The 19,438-nt window shown below is 62.0% G+C and overlaps 1 pseudogene; it reads left to right on the forward strand.

Annotated features, from left to right (window-relative positions):
• The first annotated feature begins 7,413 nt into the window (after window positions 1–7,413).
• On the forward strand, window positions 7,414–13,438 carry LOC108542839 (uncharacterized; annotated as a pseudogene).
• Window positions 13,439–19,438: the final 6,000 nt, after the last annotated feature.

A 19,438-nucleotide genomic window follows, 5' to 3' on the forward strand; every position in this document is an offset into this window, starting at 1 on the left:
TCTTCCTCGGGGCACACACGGTCATGTCCCAAGCCGGGATTCTCAGGGGCTCTCCCAGTGTCCACAGGACAGGCAGGTCCATGACGCGGGGCTGCTACCACCAGGCCCGGGGGGCCTGCCCCGTGTCCTTGAGGGGCTGCTGGGGGCCAGGGAGGGTGGGCAGGCCGTGCCCAGGCTGGGGGTCAAGGGCAGAGGACGTGGGAACCTGCAGAGTGACAGGTGCTGCTGGGGCCTGACTGATGGCGGCTTCCCTGAGGGAGCAGGAAGGCAGGGGGAGGTGCTCGCCCACAGGTAGGGGGACAGAGGGCTGGCTGGCAGCTGGCCCAGCGTCTGTCCCTGGGCAGGCAGACCCCAGGAGGAGTCCCTGGAGAGAAGGCTGAGCTCCACAGTGTGTGTGAGGCTGGGGGGGAGCTGCCCCACCCCATCGCCTTTCTGGAACGCTAGGTGAAGACCCCTCAACCGAGATGACACTCCCCTTTCCCCAGCCACCACACTTTCTTTTTTTTTTTTTTTTTTTTTGAGACAGAGTCTCGCTCTGTTGCCCAGGCTGGAGTGCAGTGGCCGGATCTCGGCTCACTGCAAGCTCTGCCTCCCGGGTTCACGCCATTCTCCTGCCTCAGCCTCCCGAGTAGCTGGGACTACAGGCGCCGGCCACCTCGCCCGGCTAGTTTTTTGTATTTTTTAGTAGAGACGGGGTTTCACCGTGTTAGCCAGGATGGTCTCGATCTCCTGACCTCGTGATCCGCCTGCCTCGGCCTCCCAAAGTGCTGGGATTACAGGCTTGAGCCACCGCGCCTGGCCCACACTTTCTTCCTTTGGCTTTTAGGAATCTCTCTGTAGATTCTCTTATCCAAACCTCCCTTGTACATGTGGGGAAACTGAGGCCTGGGGGCCTGGACAGCCTCTTGATCTCCCTGGCAGCCAGTTTGGGCCTCAGCACCCCTGCTCACTGAACCCCCAGAAAGCTGAACCCAGGCCCCGCCTCAGTTGATCCTGGCAGCAGTATTTTCCCCGGGCTCCAGGCTGCAGCCCCAGCCCCCACCTTCCTCGCGCCCCCTCTGCAGCCTCCACCTTCCACGTGCTCCGTTCATAGCCTCCAGGATGTTGCCGGATCTCATCCAACTGCTGCCACCTCCCGCTGCTGTGGCCACAGGCAGAGCTGCTGGGACCACCTGGCCTCCACGACCATCTCTGCGACCCCCCTTTCTTCCTGCCTATTCCTCCTCTCCCGGCCCAATGGCTCTAAGACACTTTTCTGACCCCTCTTTCTGACCCCTCTGTCGGTCCCCATCTCTGAGCTCTGGCATCCTCTTGGGCTGAATCCTGCACCAGGCCTGAGCACCAGCACCTGGGAGATTTTCAGGGGCTCATGGAAATATTTTAATTTCTTTTAAAATCAGAAGAAAAAACTGAACTTTTAGGGCCAAGAAAATGCATTAATACATAATATGAATATATTTGTCTTTATACCAGCACAGACATAAAATATGATTTTTTTTATTTTTTATTTTTTTGAGACGGAGTCTCGCTCTGTCGCCCAGGCTAGAGTGCAGTGGCGCAATCTCAGCTCACTGCAAGCTCCGCCTCCCGGGTTCACACCATTCTCCTGCCTCAGCCTCCTGAGTAGCTGGGATAACAGGCGCCCGCCACCATGCCAGGCTAATTTTTTGTGTTTTTAGTAGAGACGGGGTTTCACCATGTTAGCCAGGATGGTCTCGATCTCCTGACCTTGTAATCAGCCCGCCTGGGCCTCCCAAAGTGCTGGATTACAGATGTGAGCCACCGCGCCCAGCCAAAATATCAAATATTTTACTACTTTTATTTTTGTGGAGGGGTGCTCAGGAAGATGCCCTGGCCCCATCCACGTGGCGCTGCAGCCCTGGCCCGAGCTGGCCCACCCCCCAGATGGCCGCTCTGCTATCACCCTGCCTGGCCTTGCAGCCCTGGGGGCAGAGCCAAGTCTGTGTCTGTGGCGGGCAGACACAGTGATGGCACCTGCGGGTCTGGCAGCCCTGTCAAGGCGCCTCATGGGCACCAAGCCCCCCCATCATCTCCCTGCCCCATTCTCCAGGTCCTTTGAGCCCAAAGCCTGTGGGGTGGTCCCATGGCTCCATGAACCTGGGGATCTTCCAGCCAACATCCATCTCTGGGGGGCAAGGAGGGCTCTGCACGCTGCTGGTGCCAGGAGGGCTTTGAAGCGCCCCAGAGGCACTGTAAACCGGGTAATGAGGGAAATTACATCTCAGTCAACTCAGAAAGGAAAAAGACCTTCTTCGGGGTGCCAGGAGCCGGCACCAGCCTGTGTCCTCCGTCAGACGGGGGTGACCGTGAGAGGCACACTAGGACAGGCATGGCCTCGGCTTGGAGGCTGTGGAGTAGGGCTGATGCCTGCATTGCAATGAGCTTTGCATCAATCTCTGCCACACCTCAGGATGTAGGAACCATTAGTACCTGTCTTTGCAGCTGGGGACACAGGCTCCAAAGTTGCACGGCTGCACCAGGTCATGGAACCTTTCAGGTGCCACCACCAGCAGGCAATGCTCCCTTCTAGGGGCAGAGCACGGGGCTCCCTGGCTGGGCTCAGTGTCGATGCTGGGCCTACCTCTCCCTGGGGCTTCACTACCCCAGCCCCAGCTAGTCCTGGCAGCAGCAGGGAGCTGGGAGCTGGACTCCAGCCCCTCCCCTTACTCCAGCTGGGTACTTACTTCCTGGGTCCCGCCTGCCCCCAGTCCAGGTGTGGGCTGGGATGGTGTGGGGGGCGTCGAGGTGGGCAGGGCAGGGGGCTGGACACCACTTCTCTGGGCTTTTCTTGAGAAAGGGCCCCTCCGGCCACACCCTCCTGGGCCGCTATCAGAAGCCAAACAGAGCCGGGGAGTGTCAACACCTCAGGCCTCCACCTGGCAGCTGGTGCCCGTGGGCTGGGGGCCAGGCGGGAACACCGCAGACCCCTCTGAGCCCAGAGCTCTGTGCTATTTTTAACACCGCTGGGAGAAGTCAGGCAAATAGTGTGGGCCCCTCCCCACAGCCCTGTGACCTCCACCCCTGTGTTTGCACTCTCACTGGGCAAACAGGCGGCGATAAGGCAGAGATTAGAGGGATCGTTCAGCTTCCAATAAACAGCTTCTTCTCCCCCAGCGTGGGATTCCCAGCACCAGACCCCAGGCTGGCAGCTGCAAGGGCCGAGAATGCGCCCCAGCCCTGCCCCCGCCCCTGCCCCCGCCCCTGCTCCGCCCTGCCCCGACCCAGCAAGGCTCTGGCTTCCCGGTCCCAGGCATCTCCAGCACCCCAGGGCACTCTACCAGCCCAGCATCCCCTGCCACCCCCGCAGTCCGACCCCGCAGGTGGGCATCTGCCGTACGGTGTTGGGGTTTGTCTCCAGCAAGGGCTGACCAGGTTGGGGTTGGATGGACGTGGTTGGAGCTTGGCCACTGTGCACCTGCTGTCTGCTTTGCCGTCGCTGCCCCGTCCAGCCTGGCTCTCCATCTTTTGGTGCTGTCTAGGAAGAGTCAAGGTGGCGGAGGGGACGTGTCGGCACACAGCAGGCACTTGGCAAGCCGGTGACCTGGCCTCCTAGCCCCACACTGGCCAGACTGGCTCCCTCAGCTGCCCCCGGGCTGCGCCTGGCCTCCCTCCTGCACCCGCTCCGGCTAGCCGGAGTCCCCTTGAAAGTGCAGAACCAGGAGGGGACACGGTAGCCAGGGAGGTGTGATGGGGCCGAGCAGAGTTGACAGTCACTTCCAGAGCAGCGGGAGGCGCTCGCCCTCGGCAAATGCCACTCGGGATGGTCTCAGTCTGGGGTTTGGGGGTGCAACGGGCAGAGTTTGAGTTGGAGATCTACAGAGCTGAGGCTAAGATGGGTTTGGAGCCAGGGTCAGTCTGTGCCTGGGATAAGAAGCCACGCTCTGATTGAGGTCAGAGGTCACCCCTTGACTGGGAAGGGAACTCATTCTGTGCCTGTGTCAGGGCTCAGGCTATGGCTGGGAGCAGAGTTTGGCTTGTAGCTGGGATCAGGGGTTAGTCTATGCTTCTGATCAGGGCTCAGCTTAGTCTGGGATCAAGGGTCAATTTGGACTGGTGATGGGGGCTCAGTCTGTGACCAGGGTGAGGGGCAGACCTATAGGTGGCCTCAAGGATTAGTCTGTGGTTGGGGTGAGGACTTGGTATATGGCTGGGATCAGGGTTCAGTGTGTGACTGGGGTCAGAGGTCAGCCTGTAGCTGGGATTAGGGATGAGTCCATAGCTGGAGTAGAGACTCAGACTGTGTCTGTCAAGACTTAATCTATAGCTCAGATCAGGGCTCAGACTGTAGCTGGGATTAAGGATCAGACCATGGCAGGGGTCAGGGTTCAACCTGCTTTGGTCCGGACAGTCTCTGCCTCTGCCCTGGCCGTCCATTTTTCCCCAGCTGTCCTGGGTCAAGTTGCTGCAGCTGAACTTTGCTTCCTCTTTGGATCAGAGTGTTCTTGGCCAGCACCCAGCAGCTGATTCCCCGGGGGAGAGGCCCTGTTCCCGCCAGCCACATTCCCACGCCAGCCTGGGAGGCTGCCAGAGAGTGGCTGGGTGTCGGGGGCTGCCTCCCAGGGGACCTGCCTCTCACCCTGCCCGGCTCTGAGGACAGCACAAGACTCCTGTGGACGGAGCTCCTAACCCGTGAGCTCCCTTCCCCAGAGCCCTGTGTCCCTGTTCCCGCCTTCCTGCCCCAGGGCGAGGGGCTGGGGAGATGGAAGGCTTTGCAGGCCTGCAGACCAAGGCAGGAGAGGCCAGGCGCTTTCCCCAGGTCCTGTGGCTCAGGAAGCCAGCCATGGGCCTGTGCCTCCATGGGCCTCAGTTTCCCCAGGAACAGAGTGGGTAGGAGTGATGGCTGGACGGGAGCCATCCAAGGGCCCTCTGGCTTGTCTCTTATCCTAGTGTGACAAATCTGACTGGCCAAGGACTCATGGGGGCCTTGGCTGTTCCTGAGGGCTGACAACAGCCTGGGTCCCTACAGAGCCATTGAGGCGGGTGGGTCCCAGGAGGAGACAGTTTGTCCTTGGAACCAGAGGCCCATCCCAGGAGTCTGTGGGCGAGCCCTCCAGATGGGCATCACCTCCAGTGGGTTTGTACAGGGGTCGGGGCCTATGTGGCTAGAGGGGCCTGGCCGACTCTGAGAGACTGGCTGGCAGCTGGAGCAGGTCTGGGGCAGGTGCACCGTCTGAGGGTGACCCTGCCCAGCTCCCAGCTCCAGGGGGCTGAGGAGCCCCAGCAGCTCTGACCAGACAGCTCTGAGGTCAAAGCCTGGGGCTGGGTGAGGCTGAGAGCCAGGGGCCACAGGCCTCCATCCCCAGCCCTCAGATTCAGGGACCCTTAAGAATTCCTGACTGCCCACATCCTGAAGGCACAGCCACTATACAGCTGGGCAAGGACCCCGAGTGTGCGACTTCCTCCTGGGAGCCTCCCAGCAGCTGACATGGCCCCACTGTCCCACTCTCCAGAGAGTAGTGCTGAGGCTGAGATGCCGCTGACCATGCCAGGACCAGACGAGTTGCGGTGTGTACTGTGCGCACAAGATTCTACACAGATGCTCTGACCCCAGTTTCAAAGGGGAACACAGAGGACCGGGGAGGGACAGGGCCTTGGCCCGGGTCTCTGGGTCCAACTTTTGGGAGCTGCCTCTGGTGCCCCCATCCTCTCGGGACCGAGCGGGCTGGGACACGTGCAGTGGGGGCTGGGCCTCCTGCAGCCCCACGAGATCTTGCAGCTGCTCAGCCGGTGTTGCAAACGGGCTCCCCCACTCCAGACGTGTCCCAACCTGCAGTGGCCCCTGCCCCTGGGCCCAGAGGAAAGCCTCGCCTGCCTTCCCAGGGCCAGGACAAGCCCCAGCGCGGCCTGGCCCCCGTGCCAGCTCTGAGCGTGAGAAAGTGCTGAGCCGGGGAGGAGGGTGTGGCGTGGGGCCAGGTGTGAGCACCAGCGAGCGCCCACCTTCCCTTCTTGAGCCCAGCCCCCAGCTTCTGCCCTGCCCGGCCCCTGCCCCTGGCCCTGCCCTGGAGCTAGGGCAGAGAGTGCCCACCTCCAGCCCCCTCGAGGGCTGGCCCCTTGGCTGCAGCTGCCACCCCTGCCCCTCAGCTCTGCCCCTGAAGCAGTGCGTGGCTGCACACATCTGGTGCTAAATAGTTGTCTCCATCAGGACAGGAGGCAGAGCTGGGTGTGTGGCCATGTGGCCAGCAGGAGTCTTTGGGGGTGGGGGAGACTCGCCAGAGCAGTTCCTTCCTTGTTGGGGTCACTGATCTGGGCTGTGGTGGGCCCTGGGTCAGGTGTGGGGCCTGGGCCCCCCCAGAGATACCTGCTCTCCCGAGTCAGACCCAGAGCCCAGAGTCTTTGGGCCTCCTTGGCAGCCCTGGGGTTCCCAGGATAGGGTGCCCCACATTCCCAGCATTCACCCAGGGCCCGGGAGCACCAAGGCCTGGTCTCTGGGTCCCAGGAGTGGCCCCGGGTCCTTTGTGGGCTATTGGAGAGAAGGAGGGAGAAAGGAGGAAGGGCCCAGAGCCAGGAGTGCACGGGGCCTGCCTGAACCCTGACCCTGATGGGCATGAGCTCACGGTGGGGGCGGGGCAGCCACCCCATCCTCTGAGCAGCCAGCTGTGGAGGGTGCTGCCCGGGCATGTGCCCGCTCTCCGCATCAGGAGCTGCCTGGTGGGAACCAGCCGAGGCTGCCCTGAGAGCCCAGCAGCATCAGAGGTGGGTCCCCCATCACAGAGCTCTGGCTGGAGCCTCCTAGGCCAACTGGCTTTAGACATATTGTTTGCTTCACACATGGGGAAACTGAGGCACCCAGCAAGGACGCAGCTCACCTAGGCCACCCAGTCTCTGTACCACAAAGGGGCTTCAAATGGCCCCAGAGCCCACCAGGCCCACAAAGTCCCCACAGGACTCTGAAGGGGGCTGAGCCCCAGCCCCAGCAAGACTGGGGAGACACTGTCTTTGCCCAGGAGTTCCGGGGAGGCTCCCGGGAAGAGGCGTTTCATGCCCCAGGCAGCTGTAGGATGACTGATGTGCCTGAGAAACAGCAGGGACGGCACCGTAGCTGGGGAGAGCGGTGCCCGGGCAAGGCCCCTGCGCAGAAGGGAAGGTCCAGGCTGCTCCCCACGTGTCTGTGTGATGAGGCAGAAGAGGCAGGGCACAAGCCCTGGGGGCTACAGGACTCAGGAGCCCGGGGCATGGGGCCAGGCCTGACATCCTGCCCATGCCCTCCCTGGTGGGCCACACACTTGTCCGCACCTGCCTTGGGCTGTGCTGGGCCCTGACCAGAGGCTCCCCTGGGCCTGTCTGCGCCCCCAGCACGCGGCTCACTCAGCGCTCTAGTCCTGGGACCCTCACCAGCAAAACCTCAGAGCGTGGGGCTCCTGTTGGACCCTGGAGATTCCAAAGTGGCTTTATTTAGGACACTCTGGGTGTGGCAGCGCCCAAAGACCAGGGGAGGAGATGTCCCGGGGACCACACAGCAATGGCACGTGTGACCGGGCACTGATGGGGACAGCAGGGCAGCTCGCCGGCCTGGGTCTCAGAGGAGTCACAGGGGATGAGGTGGGGGATTGGGGGACAGGCAGGGGCCGAGGACTTGGGCTTCATCCTTCGGGCAGTGGGTGGGTTGAGCTGATGCACAAAGACGTCCAATTCACACTTTAGAAAGATGCCCCAGGTCCTGGGAGCAGTGCCCAACCTGTACAACCACACGCTACCAGGTCCAGCATGGAGGATGGCAGGGGCCTGGCCCTGGGGTAGAGAGGAGGTTGCCCACCTTCAGGAGCCTCCTGATCGCACGGCCAGCCCCTCCTCCACCGAGCCCACCTCGAGCATCCTGCCCTGGCAGTGTCCCCTGCAGGGAGGGGCCACCCTTGTTTATGGCCAAGTCACCACGGCTCCTTTACCATCTGCTGCAAAGGAAGGAAGGCCCCCGTTACCCACCCCACCTGCGGCTGGCGCTGGGAACGGAAAGCCGAGGGCACCAGGCCACCTGTTCCCAGCCTAGGAGTAGCAGGGGGACGGTGAGGCTGGGCTCAGCTAGACATGGGCCTGTGGGCCTCCAGCCAGCTTACCCCCACCCAGCCCCACAAGCCCACCCAGCCCTCCTCTTCACCCTGGCTCTGATCATGTCCCGGAGAGGTGTCGTGAGCCCCATACGTGCCTGGGCAGAACCCACCACCTCCCCCAGCACCCAGGGTCCCTGGGGTGAGGGCAAGACTCCACACCCAAGGGTCCCTCCCATCCCCCATGAGCCGAGAGAAGCTGTGCTGGGGAGGTCAGCCTGGGGGCAGCGTGGGCCCTGAGAGACATGGTCATTCACAGCCCGCCCTGCCTGTGAGAGGTGGGATGGCTCAGACTCTCGCAGCCGTGGGCCAGGCTGGGGTGGCCACAGCCCGCGCATCTGGTGAGGGTCCCGGGTGAGCATCCTGTTCGGAGGCGGGAAAGCCACGGTATGGGGCCTCGGTGGAACTCACTGCCAAGGGTCTGTGCATGGAGCACCTTTTCCCAGGGAGACGGGACAGGGCAGGACCCCCACGGCCTCCCAGAACCAGCAGGTCTCCACAAGGTCCTTGTGCCTGGTGCGCCCTCCCCGTGGGAGAGGAGCCTGCCGAGAGGGCGGCCGGCACGTTGGGGCCTGAGCCGGGGAGTCAGATTTCTGCCTCGGCACTCAGGCGGGTGTTGCAAGAACAGAGAAAGGCTGGCCGCAGGCGCTGGGTGGGCCTCAGGGAGCCTGAAAGGCCTTTCGTGTGGGAAGAGGGGGCTTTCTGGAATCCCAGGACCCCCCACATGGGTGAGGCGCCGCACCTCTGCCCGGGGGCCCCAGGTGGTGGTGGGGTGGGTGTCTCCTCCTGGTCCCCAGGAATCACATGCTGGGCCTGGTGCGGGGGGAGGCACTGGCTCCTCCGGGCAGAGGCCTGCAGGCTGGGGATGTCACAGGGGCGGCCCCATGGGCACAGGGGGCTGTGGCCTCCATCCTGAGGTCCCTCCCAGAAGGAGAGCACCCAGGGGCCTGCAGGGGTACAGCCACATGCGGAGGGCCACTGCTAGGGTCTGGAAAGCTGAGCTCAGTGTGGGCCCTGTCCAAATGTGCCTGTGACCCCAGCAGCTTGTCCCCTTCTCTGGGCCTTGGTGTGCTTCCTCCAGGGGCTGCCCAGGCTGCCAGGCTCTGCCAAGCTGTGTGGAGCCCCTGGGCATCCCCTCCAGGTGCCCTCAGCAGACGTGGAGCGGCCCTCCAGCCCAAGCCGGCCCTGCACTCAGGTCTCAGCGTCTATCTCTGCTGTGGGCGACTATCTTGGGTAGGCCAGGCCACTCCAGATAGAAGGCGCTGGTTGGGTGCGAGGAGGGCTGGAAATGCCCCACAGCCCCTCCAGTCCCTGGCCTGGGCCTGGCAGGGCCCCGATAACTGGCCTGGCTGGGGCTCTGGGGTCTGTGGCTGGAGCTCTGTCAGAGGAGCTGAGACAGCCACGGTCCAAGTAGCCCCACCAACCCCAAGCCAGCCTGGTGGAGGCCCAGGAGTCCTGAGGACCCCCCACTTCCTCTCCCCTGCACACTCCAGGCTGTCCTCTGCGAGGCTGTCACTCCAGGAGACTCGGGCCTCCTGCTTCTCTTCTTCCCCCACCGCGCAGGGGCAGAGACTGGGGAGGGTCCTGCAGGGCCAGGAGAGATGTTCAGTTTTCACTGTTCTTGGGCTGCAACCCCAGCTGGGTGGGTGAGACCTGGTGGGATGGCCCGAGCCACCCCGGCTCTTGGGCAGCCTCCTGGGTGGCCCCTCGGCCTGCCCCTTGCGTGTGGCCACGGGCAGCCAGCTTTCCGGGCCCCAGTTCATTGCACAAGTTCCTGGGTCAACACAAACAACCGCGGTGCACCACAGAGTTCCTGGCCCGGCTTCCTCTCCACTCTGTGTGCGACCTCCTGACGGTGAGCGCCGCTGGCCCAGACCCTGGTCTGGTGGCGGCCTAGGACTGCTCTGTGGCAAGTCACTGAAGCAGCCGGGCTCTGTGGGTCGGGGTCAAGGACCGTAGCCTCCTTTGGAGGTGCCAGCAGTGCAAGGCAGCCCCCCATGCCTGCCAGGGCTCGGTCCCAGACCACTGGCCTCACCAGTGAACACAGGGACATGATGCTTACACCCATCTGGAAAGTGAGGAAATGCACACGGGGGCTCCAGTGCTTCCTGGTTGTGAGCTCATCTGTTTCTGGTGAAAAGAACCCAACCAAACCCACATAGCAGGACTGGCATCTTCTCCCTCCCTCAGAGAAACTGAGATCCAGAGAGGTGCCTAGCCTCCAAGGGTCCCTAAAGTTCCTCCCCTTCTTCCTCCTCCTCCTTCAGGAAGTCCTCCTGGACTGCCTCACCCAGAAGGGGTCTCGGCCTCCCTGGGTAATGGGGCATCCCCTACTGCTGCCCTTTTCTGGCTGTTTGAGGACAGTTGGTGCATCCAGTTCTTCCCTGTCTTCCTCCACTTGATTCGGCATACATTAGACGCTCCAGAAATGTTTGCCAATTGCTTGGCCCAACTCACATGCCCCTCTAGGTGGAAGGTACACGCATTCCCACCCAGACAGCATACGTGTGCCAGCACGGGCTCTGCTCTGCTGGCCTCCCCATCTTTGCTCCTAATGTGCCATCAGCCGGAAAGCCAAGAAGCTGTTCCCACAGCAAAGGGGCAGCCAGGAAAGCAGGGGCAGGCCAAGGACCCCAGGGACCCCAGGCCTCCGCACCCTCTCCTGGGACCCGCCTCCCTCCCACTCCCTCCTTGGCCCCGGGGGACATCCGAGGTGGGGGCTGCTGTGTCCCGGCACCCGGGCTGAGTCTCCACTGCCCAGACTGCCCAGTGCTCCTGTGTCCAGAGCCGATGTGTCCTGGCCTGGCCGTGGCTGTTGGGCTGTGGCTGACAGCCTGGCCTCGGGGCCGGTGGGACTTGGGTGGGGTTCTGGCACTTGTTGGTGGTGTGACCCAGCCAGCAGCCTCGGTTTCTTCACCACTTCCCTCGCAGGATAAGGAAGTGAAAGATGGCAGATGCTTACGGAGCAGTGGGCGCCCACGGAGATGAGCCACGGCCACGCGGGGCTGCAGAGGGATGGCCAGGGTCCCATCCACATGGGACTTAGGTCTCACTTAGTTCCAAGGCGAGCTGTGCCCCTGGAACTGGCCTCCATGCTGCCCGCACCCCCAGCTCCTGTGCCTCGAGGGGCCGCACCGGGCAGAAGTGCTTGGTGTGGGGTCTTCGCCGAGGCAGGTCTCGGCTGGCAGCACCTGCCACAGGCCTGCGCTGGGCTCAGCACGTGCTTCGCAAAACGGCAAGTAATGCCTGCTCTGTGGAGGAAAATTGGCCAGTGCGGAGGAGGGAGGAGAGGAAGAAACAGGGTTGGGCCGGCTGGAGATCCCCGCTCTGGCTAGCGGCTCCCCAGGCCTCCCCCAGGTGGTTCTCACACAGGCGTAGCGGTCGGACAGGACTTCCCAGCACCTGTGGCTTTCCCCAGGTGACAGCAGGCCGGACACCACGTGCTGACAGTGACTCTGAGTTTTCGTCACCTTTTCCTTTAAAAGAATGACCTCTCCTTCAGCCCAAACCTTCTTCCACACGCCTCAGCAAGCCCACCTCTTCCCTAGCCTCTCCCAGGCTGGCTGTGGCTGGTGTGGGCGCCCGGCCGACAGCCCCACCTAGGGCCCTCTCATGTCCTTCTGGTTTTGGATGCTGAGGAGTTTACTGCCCCGAAAGGCAGTTTCCATACTAGCTCTCTGTCAGCCGCTCTCTGCATCTGTCTGGTAGGCCTCCAGGCACACCCCTGCCCAGCCTCTTCATGTAGGAGTCCCAGGGGCAGCAGCCGCCGGGGCCAGGCCTTCTGGCCAAGCTCGGATGCCCACTCTTTCCAGAGCCTCCTGATCACCCCAAGTAGAGGAGCTCACAGAGCTGCCCCCAACAAGGAGCCTCTTCTCACCCACAATCTCTTTCACTTTGCAGCAGCTTAGGGCGCCGTCATTCTCTTTAACTCACAGGGGAGAGGACAGGACAGAGACACTCACTGGAGGGCACCTGGCCTGGAGGCGTCGCCTTCCTCGGCTCCAACCAGCCCCATGCCCTGCGAAGCCCCTGAGGGCCACCCAATGCTGCTGGACTCTGTAGCCTGGCCCAGCGTGGCGGCACTGCTCCCAGGAGCCTGTTCCCAGCGCACGGCCCCAACGCTTCCCGCTGTCCTGTTTGGGATTCACATCTCCTGTGTAGGTGCAGGTCCCAGACCCGGGGCCTGCCAGTCCCCACACCAGAGCCATCGAACTCCAAGGGCCCTGTCCTCCCGACACCCCCACACCCTGTGGGCGGCCCACATCTCTTGCATGGCTCTCAGCCTCTCCCCCTGCAGCCCTGAGGGTCTCCCCATAGTGGCCCTCTTTGGCACTTCCTAGACCCAAAGAGGCAACAGATGTGAGACACGGCAGGGCTGGCCAGGGCTCCTGCAGGGAAGTGGGTGGGGCCCTCCCTTAGGCCTGTGCCCCCAGCCCCCAATCCCACACCCGCATCACCCCCAGGTTGCCCTGCAGGTGCTGCGTGTTTGGACAGATGGAAGCAGAGCTCGGCCTGTGACCTGCCTGGTCCAGCAATTGGCCTTTCTGGAGGTGAGCCTGGGAGTGGCTGAGCAGAGGAAATCACCCCCGTGGGGAGGCGGGGGAGGGGCGAGGCCCACCCCACCAGGCCCTGGAATGTTCCGTGGACTGGATCCTGGAGAACCCACTTATCTGGGCTCCAGGAGGCACTGTTTCTTTGACCTGAGGAAGCAAAGCAGCCCCCCTACATCCTTCCACACACTCATCCTCTCTGGTGGGGAGCCAGGGAGGACACGTATGAGATGGACACGGTGGGGGCCCACATCCCAGGCTGCTCAGACAGCAGGGGTCAGTCCGGACGGGCTGGAGAAACCTCAGGCCTGACATGCCTCAGTTTCCCCAAGTGCACCATGGCCCAGATGGCTGGAGACCTCTTGCTGTGTCTCCTCTGCCTGCAAGATCCAGGAGCCCAGGCTCAGCCTGCGAACCACCTGGCCCCGGCCCTGGAGGGGGATGGGGAGGGTCTGTGACCATCCTGGGGGGTATCCACGCCCACTTCTTCTACCTGGGGACAAGGGTACGAAGTCCCATGCAGCCGCCAGGCAGCCTCACGTGCCTGACGACGCGAGCCAGGCCAGCCCCTCACACAGGTGCTCCTGGGCAGCCTCCCTGGTGACCTGGACAAGTCACCCCAGGGGCACGTGCTCCAGGCAGCCCCCTTGTCTCAGGGGGCATGGGAGGCACTGGGGGTCTTCAGCTGGTGATGGGGTGACTGATGAGGCTCAGCCCCAACGCCGGGGTCCTGTGGCCACTGGGAGCTAGAGCACTTCCCCAGTTGGAGCTGGTCCTGTGGCCGCTGGGAGTCGGAGCACTCCTCCAGTTGGAGCTGAACAGTGACGACAGCCCTTCCCAAGAGATGGTGGGGAATTGTCCCCGTGACTAGGGTCCCATAGACTGGGCAGGCCAGACATGCCCTCGGAGGAGGCTGGTGGGATCCGAGTAGGCAGAGGGGAGAGGGAGAAGCAAAAGGCAGCCCCAGCCTGCAGTGGGGCTTGTCCCGGGCGGGAGGGGCCCCGATGTCTCTGTCGTGGGAACCACCGAGTCACCGGAGGGGCAGGGGCAGAGGGGTCTCGGTGGAGAGAAGGGTCCCCAGAGGCCTTGGGAGACAGGGGAGGTGCCCAGGGCTCTCTGGCCTTGGTCTCTACCAGTTCAATGAGAGCTTTGTTCCAGGGGCCCCAGGTCCTTCTGCCTCCGACAGTCTGGGCTGCGTTTTCTGAGCACCTACTGTGTGCTGGGTGTGGGCGTCCAGGCAGGTGTGCTGGGTGTGGGCGTCCGGCTAGGCACTGGCTAAGTCCTGTCACTCCCCAGAGTCACAGCGAGACACACAGCCACATCCTGTAAATGAAGACCTCGTGTCTCAGCGAGGTCAGGTAACTTCCCCAAAGCCTGTCTGGCCTCCCAGCCCCATCCCCAGTCCCAGAGGGGAGGTGGAATGAAGGCAGGGCTAAGGCCAGGCTGCGCGGAGGCAGAGGTGCCTGCCGGCCTGCAGGACGGAGGGAGGAAGTGCCTGGGCCTGGGCAGACAAAGGCCCTCAGATTCACAAGCTGAAGCCCTAGCACCCAGGGCCTCAGCATGTCACTGTGTTTGAAGACAGGTAAAGGTCGTCAAGGTAAGACAGGGTGGCCCTGATCCAATATGACTGACGTCCTTGTAAGAAGAGGAGATTGGGACAGACACGACTGGAGGGACGGCCCCGTGAGGACACCTCAGCGAAATGGTGTGCAAGAGCGGGAAGTGGGGCCTCAGAGGAGCCAGCACTTGGATCTCGGGCTTCCAGGAGGATCAGTCCCTGTGGTTGAAACCACCCGGGTCTGTGCGACTTCGTCACGGCCACCCGAGCTGACAAATTCACCTGACCTGAGCCCCCACCCCACCCCGCCGCAGTGTCACCCAGAAGCTTGGCGGGTGCTGTGGCAGGGGCTGGGTCCCTGCTCGGCCCTCGGGTGCCGGGGGATAACCATACGACAGCAGCACAGCCACGGCCACGGCCATCTGCAGTTCCAGGCTCCGGGCACCATCTGGGACCCCGGTTCCTGATGTGAGAGGCTCCCCACTGCCGTCCCATTCTCTGCAAGGTACCTCGGAGAGTGGCTGGAGGCTAACGGGACGAGGCCTGGGTTTTAGGGTCCTGCCTGGGTTTCTGTGTAGCCTGGGGCCACCGTCTTGCCCTCTCTGGTCCCCTCTACTCTCACATCCCAGGCTGGATGACTGGGGCCCAGGAGCTGCTCCCCGCCTCCTCTGGGCTTCCTGGTCGCACCCCTGGCCTGACAGCCCCTGGGAGGGCCCCGCTCTCCCTTTCGGGGCCCAGCCTGGCCCCTCCTGTTGAGCTGCAGCCCCCCAGGCCTCCTTCCCACGCGCATGGGCTCTGACCTCAGGGCTCCCCACATGCGTTCCCCTCTAGGAAGGGCCCCAGGGGGCTCCCTCGAACCCTCTCCTCCCTGGAGCACCTGTTCCTCCTGCACCTCCATGGGGGGCCGTGTGGGGCCGCTGACCGCAGTCTCACGCACAGCCTGGGAGCGCTTGGAGGTTGCGGGGCAGCAGGCGCTCAGTCAGTCCTCGGGTCACCATGGATGGCCTTGCTCTGTGATCCACACTGAGGCCCAGTGGTCAGCTGGGGGGCTGGACGGGAGGCGGCCACTTCCTGGGCTGGTGGTGACTCACGGGTCTGCTTCTGGGAAAACTCCCGCCCACCCCCCACTCAATCCGGATGGTGCAGAGCTCGGTGTGGGGACCAGCTGTGGGAAGTGCATTGTGATTAGGGGCCGCGTCTGGGGGTGGGAAAGGCGGGAGCTGGGGTGGAGGGTGGGGTGGGGTGCGGGACATCTCCACCAGATGCCTGCCTGGGCTGCTGAGCTGTGCACCCCGTGTGCCCTGACGCCCCACATATTCCCTCCCCGGGCAGGGGTGAGGGGCCCCGAATATCATCACAGGGAGACCACACAAGGCTCCTGCCTGCGCCCCTCCCCAGGTCCGTCACGCTCGGGGGGCCCGGCCCAGCCTTGCCGAGGCCAGCACAGCCCAGGAGGGGCACCTCCTGGGGTCCCACAGCTCCGAGGGCCAGCGGGTGGCCAAGAATGACTCCGCAGGGCTCCGGCCGGACACTGGAGGAAACAGGCTGCTTGCAAATGGGGCTGGGACGTGGGGACTGTCCCCCAGGCTTCCGCAGCCAGAATCCAAATGCCATTTGTCCAGCTGGGCCCTGGAAAAACATCCTCTGGGAGGACTCCGGGGAGGGGAGGAGGCCTCTGGCCGGGCGGGGAGCAGGGCCCAGGCCTGCTGAATAAACACGCAGGGACCCTGCAGAGTGAAAACAGAGCCGCAGCCGGCCAGCTCCTCCCAAGCCCATTTGGCTTCTGCAGCCCTGACCCTGCCCCGGGAGTCTGGGCAAGACTTTTTTGTCTTAACAGCTTCATTGAGATATGCAATTGGTCCTTGATCAATGGGGGACTCAGGCACCAACCCCACACAAAGTGGAAAATCCTTTTATTTATGTATATTGTAAGGTCTCAAACTCCTGACCTCAAAAATATACATATATTTTTTAGACGGAGTCTTGCTCTATTGCCCAGGCTGGAGTGCAGTGGTGCAATCTCAGCTTACTGCAACCCCCGCCTCCCGGTTTCAAGCGATTCTCCTGCCTCAGCCTCCCAAGTAGCTGGGATTACAGGTGCACGCCACCACGCCCAGCTAATTTTTGTATTTTTAGTAGAGATGGGGTTTCACCATGTTGGCCAGGCTGGTCTCAAACACCTGACTTCAGACGATCCGCCTGCCTTGGCCTCCCAAAGTGCTGGGGTTTCTATTTTTATTTTTATTTTTTATTTTTTATTTTTTTTGAGATGGAGTCTTGCTCTGTCGCCCAGGCTGGAGTGCAGTGGCCGGATCTCAGCTCACTGCAAGCTCCGCCTCTCGGGTTTACGCCATTCTCCTGCCTCAGCCTCCCAAGTAGCTGGGACTACAGGTGCCCGCCACCTCGCCCGGCTCATTTTTTGTATTTTTAGTAGAGACAAGGTTTCACCGTGTTAGCCAGGATGGTCTCGATCTCCTGACCTCGTGATCCGCCTGTCTCGGCCTCCCAAAGTGCTGGGATTACAGGCTTGAGCCATCGTGCCCGGCCTCTATTTTTATTTTTTGAAGCATGTTCCTGCTCTGTTGCCCAGAGTGTGCTCAGAGCTCACTGCAGGCTTGAACTCCTGGGCTCAAGCGATCCTTCCACCTCAGCCTCCTAAGTAGCCGGGGCCACAGATGTACAGCGCCTTGTCTGGTTAATTTTTAATTTTTTTGTAGAAATGGGGTCTTGCCGTGTTGCCCAGGCTGGTCTCAAACTCCTGGCCTCAAGTGATCTTCACGCCTTGGCCTTCCAAGGTAACGGGATTACAGTGGTGAGCCACCTCGCCAGGCCCAAGTATAACTCTTGATTCTGCCGAAACTTAACTACGGAGAGGCTACTGTTGACTAGAAGCTTTACCAATAATGTAAACAGTTGACGCACATGTTTGTATCATGTTATGTGTGGTATAGTGTGTTCTTACAACCCAGTAAGCCTGAGAAAAGAAAATGCCATTCGGAAAATCCTAAGGAAGAGAGGATGCGTTTCCTAGTCTCCAGGTGGAAGCAGATCACCTTAAAGGTCTTCATCTGGTCTTTTTCACGCTGAGGAGGAAGAGGAGGAAGAGGAGGAAGAGGAGGGGCTGGTCTTGCAGACCCAGGAGCGGCAGAGGCGGAGAAAGTCCACGTGGAGGTGACCCCCGAGGTTCAAACCCACTTTTTTCCAGGATCAGCCTTAATTCATGCTCCATGAATTTCTCCACTGACAGTGGCGATTCCACCGTTTCCAGCACGTGCAGCTACGTGCGGCCACCACCACCATCCATTCAGGACATTTTCTTTTTTTCTTTTAGAGACCGAGTCTTGTTCTGTCCGGAGGCTGGAGTGCAGTGGCGCAATCTGGGCTCACTGCAAGCTCCGCCTCCCGGGTTCAAGCGATTCTTCTGCCTCTGCCTCCTGAGTAGCTGGGATTACAGGCCCGTGCCACCACGCCCAGCTAAGTTTTGTGTTTCTAGTAGAGACAGGGTTTCACCATGTTAACCAGGCTGGTCTTGAACTCCTGACCTCAGGTGATCTGCCCACCTCGGCCTCCCGAAGCGCTGGGATCACAGGGGTGAGCCACCGCAAAGCCCGGCCCAGAACATTTTCTTTTTTTTTTTTTTTTAGGCGGAGTCTCGCTCTGTCGCCCAGACTGGAGTGCAGTGGCGCAATCTCGGCTCACTGCAAGCTCTGCCTCCCGGGTTCACGCTATTCTCCTGCCTCAGCCTCCCGAGTAGCTGGGACTACAGGCGCCCGCCACCTCGCCCGGCTAGTTTTTTGTATTTTTAGTAGAGACGGGGTTTCACTATGTTAGCCAGGATGGTCTCGATCTCCTGACCTCGTGATCCGCCCGTCTCGGCCGAACATTTTCATCAAAAATAAAGCTTCATCACCCCAGCCCCAGCCCCCCAGCCATAAAGACCCACTCAGCCACCTTCTGTTTCCAGGGGCTCACCGGCGTTGGGCTTTTCAGGAATGGAATCACACACATGAACCGTGGTGTACACACCACATCTTTAAGGCCTGTCCATGCTGAAGCCTGCGTCAGAATTTCTTCTGTTTTGGTGGCGGAAGGATAAGTATTCCATTGTACAGACGGACTACCCGGTTCATCCATCACCCACCCAGGGACACTTGGGTCGTTTGCGCCTTTAGTGAAGGAAGCCGCACGGGTGTTTGTGCTGACGGGAGCTTCCGTTTCTCCTGGGCACACACCTAGGAGCGGAGTTGCTGGGTCCCGTGGTGACTGTTCGGTTGTTTCGGGAGCTGCCGGCAGGTGCCCCAGCAGCTGCGCCGGTTCACATTCCCTCCGGCGTGCGAGTCTCTGATCTCGGTGCCCACACCCCTGGCTGGCTCTCTCCTCCCTCCAACTTCGCAGCCACACTGGGGGCAGGTGGGAGTGTGAGTGGGGGCCGGGCACACGCAGGGGCTGACTCCACACCTCGCAGGGCTGGTCTGCAGGTCTGCCTGGGAGACAGGAACATCACAACGCATTTCGGAAGAGGATGCTGGGCTCAGAGAGGCCCATCAGCAAGCTGGGCCCTCACCGGCCACTTCCTCCATTCTCTGGGCTCGGCAGGAGCTCAAGGTGTGCGTCCCTCCCTCGGCGCCCAAGCCCCATGCTGGGCCTGCCCTGGGCATGAGTAGGCCATTGGACCTGAGGCTGGAGAACCTGGGACAGAACAAAATTCAAGTGTGAAGTTCCAGAAGGTTCTGGAGGGTTCCAGAGGCCCCCTGGAGCTCCCTGGGTCCCCCGGACTCCACGAGTGGCCATCCAGCCTGTGGTCCACGGTCGCCTAGATTCACCCCCTTGATCCTCCAGACACACACAGGGCAGCCCTCGTGTTCCTGTGGCCGCTGGTCCTGTAGCCTGAGCTGCCCTCTGTAGGAGTCCTCTCCCTGCCAGGCCACGTCTGCCCACCATGGCCGCTGCCCCAGCTCAGACTACAGGGAGAGGCCAGAACCTTTTCTGCTCCCGGAACCCACTGTCCACGGCTGAGCACTGAGTTCCCAGCTCTGCGGCTCTGACCTGACCTTCCCCTCATGCCCATGTCTATTTCTGAGCGCTAAGCCTCGGACCACACAGCCTGGGGCAGAGGTCAAAGGCTCAGTGCCTCATGGAGCAGCTCACTGGCAGGGGCCACACACCCAGGCCTCCTACCAGCAGGGGAAGTGGGGGGCCCAGGGTTGGAGTCCAGGGAGCCCGGTCCCGAGGGTGGGTGCCCTCTAGAGAGTCCTGTCACAGGGCTC

Source organism: Rhinopithecus bieti, unplaced genomic scaffold (assembly GCF_001698545.2).
Source record: "Rhinopithecus bieti isolate Rb0 unplaced genomic scaffold, ASM169854v2 scaffold_23276, whole genome shotgun sequence".
In the NCBI taxonomy this organism is placed as follows: Eukaryota; Metazoa; Chordata; class Mammalia; order Primates; family Cercopithecidae; genus Rhinopithecus; species Rhinopithecus bieti.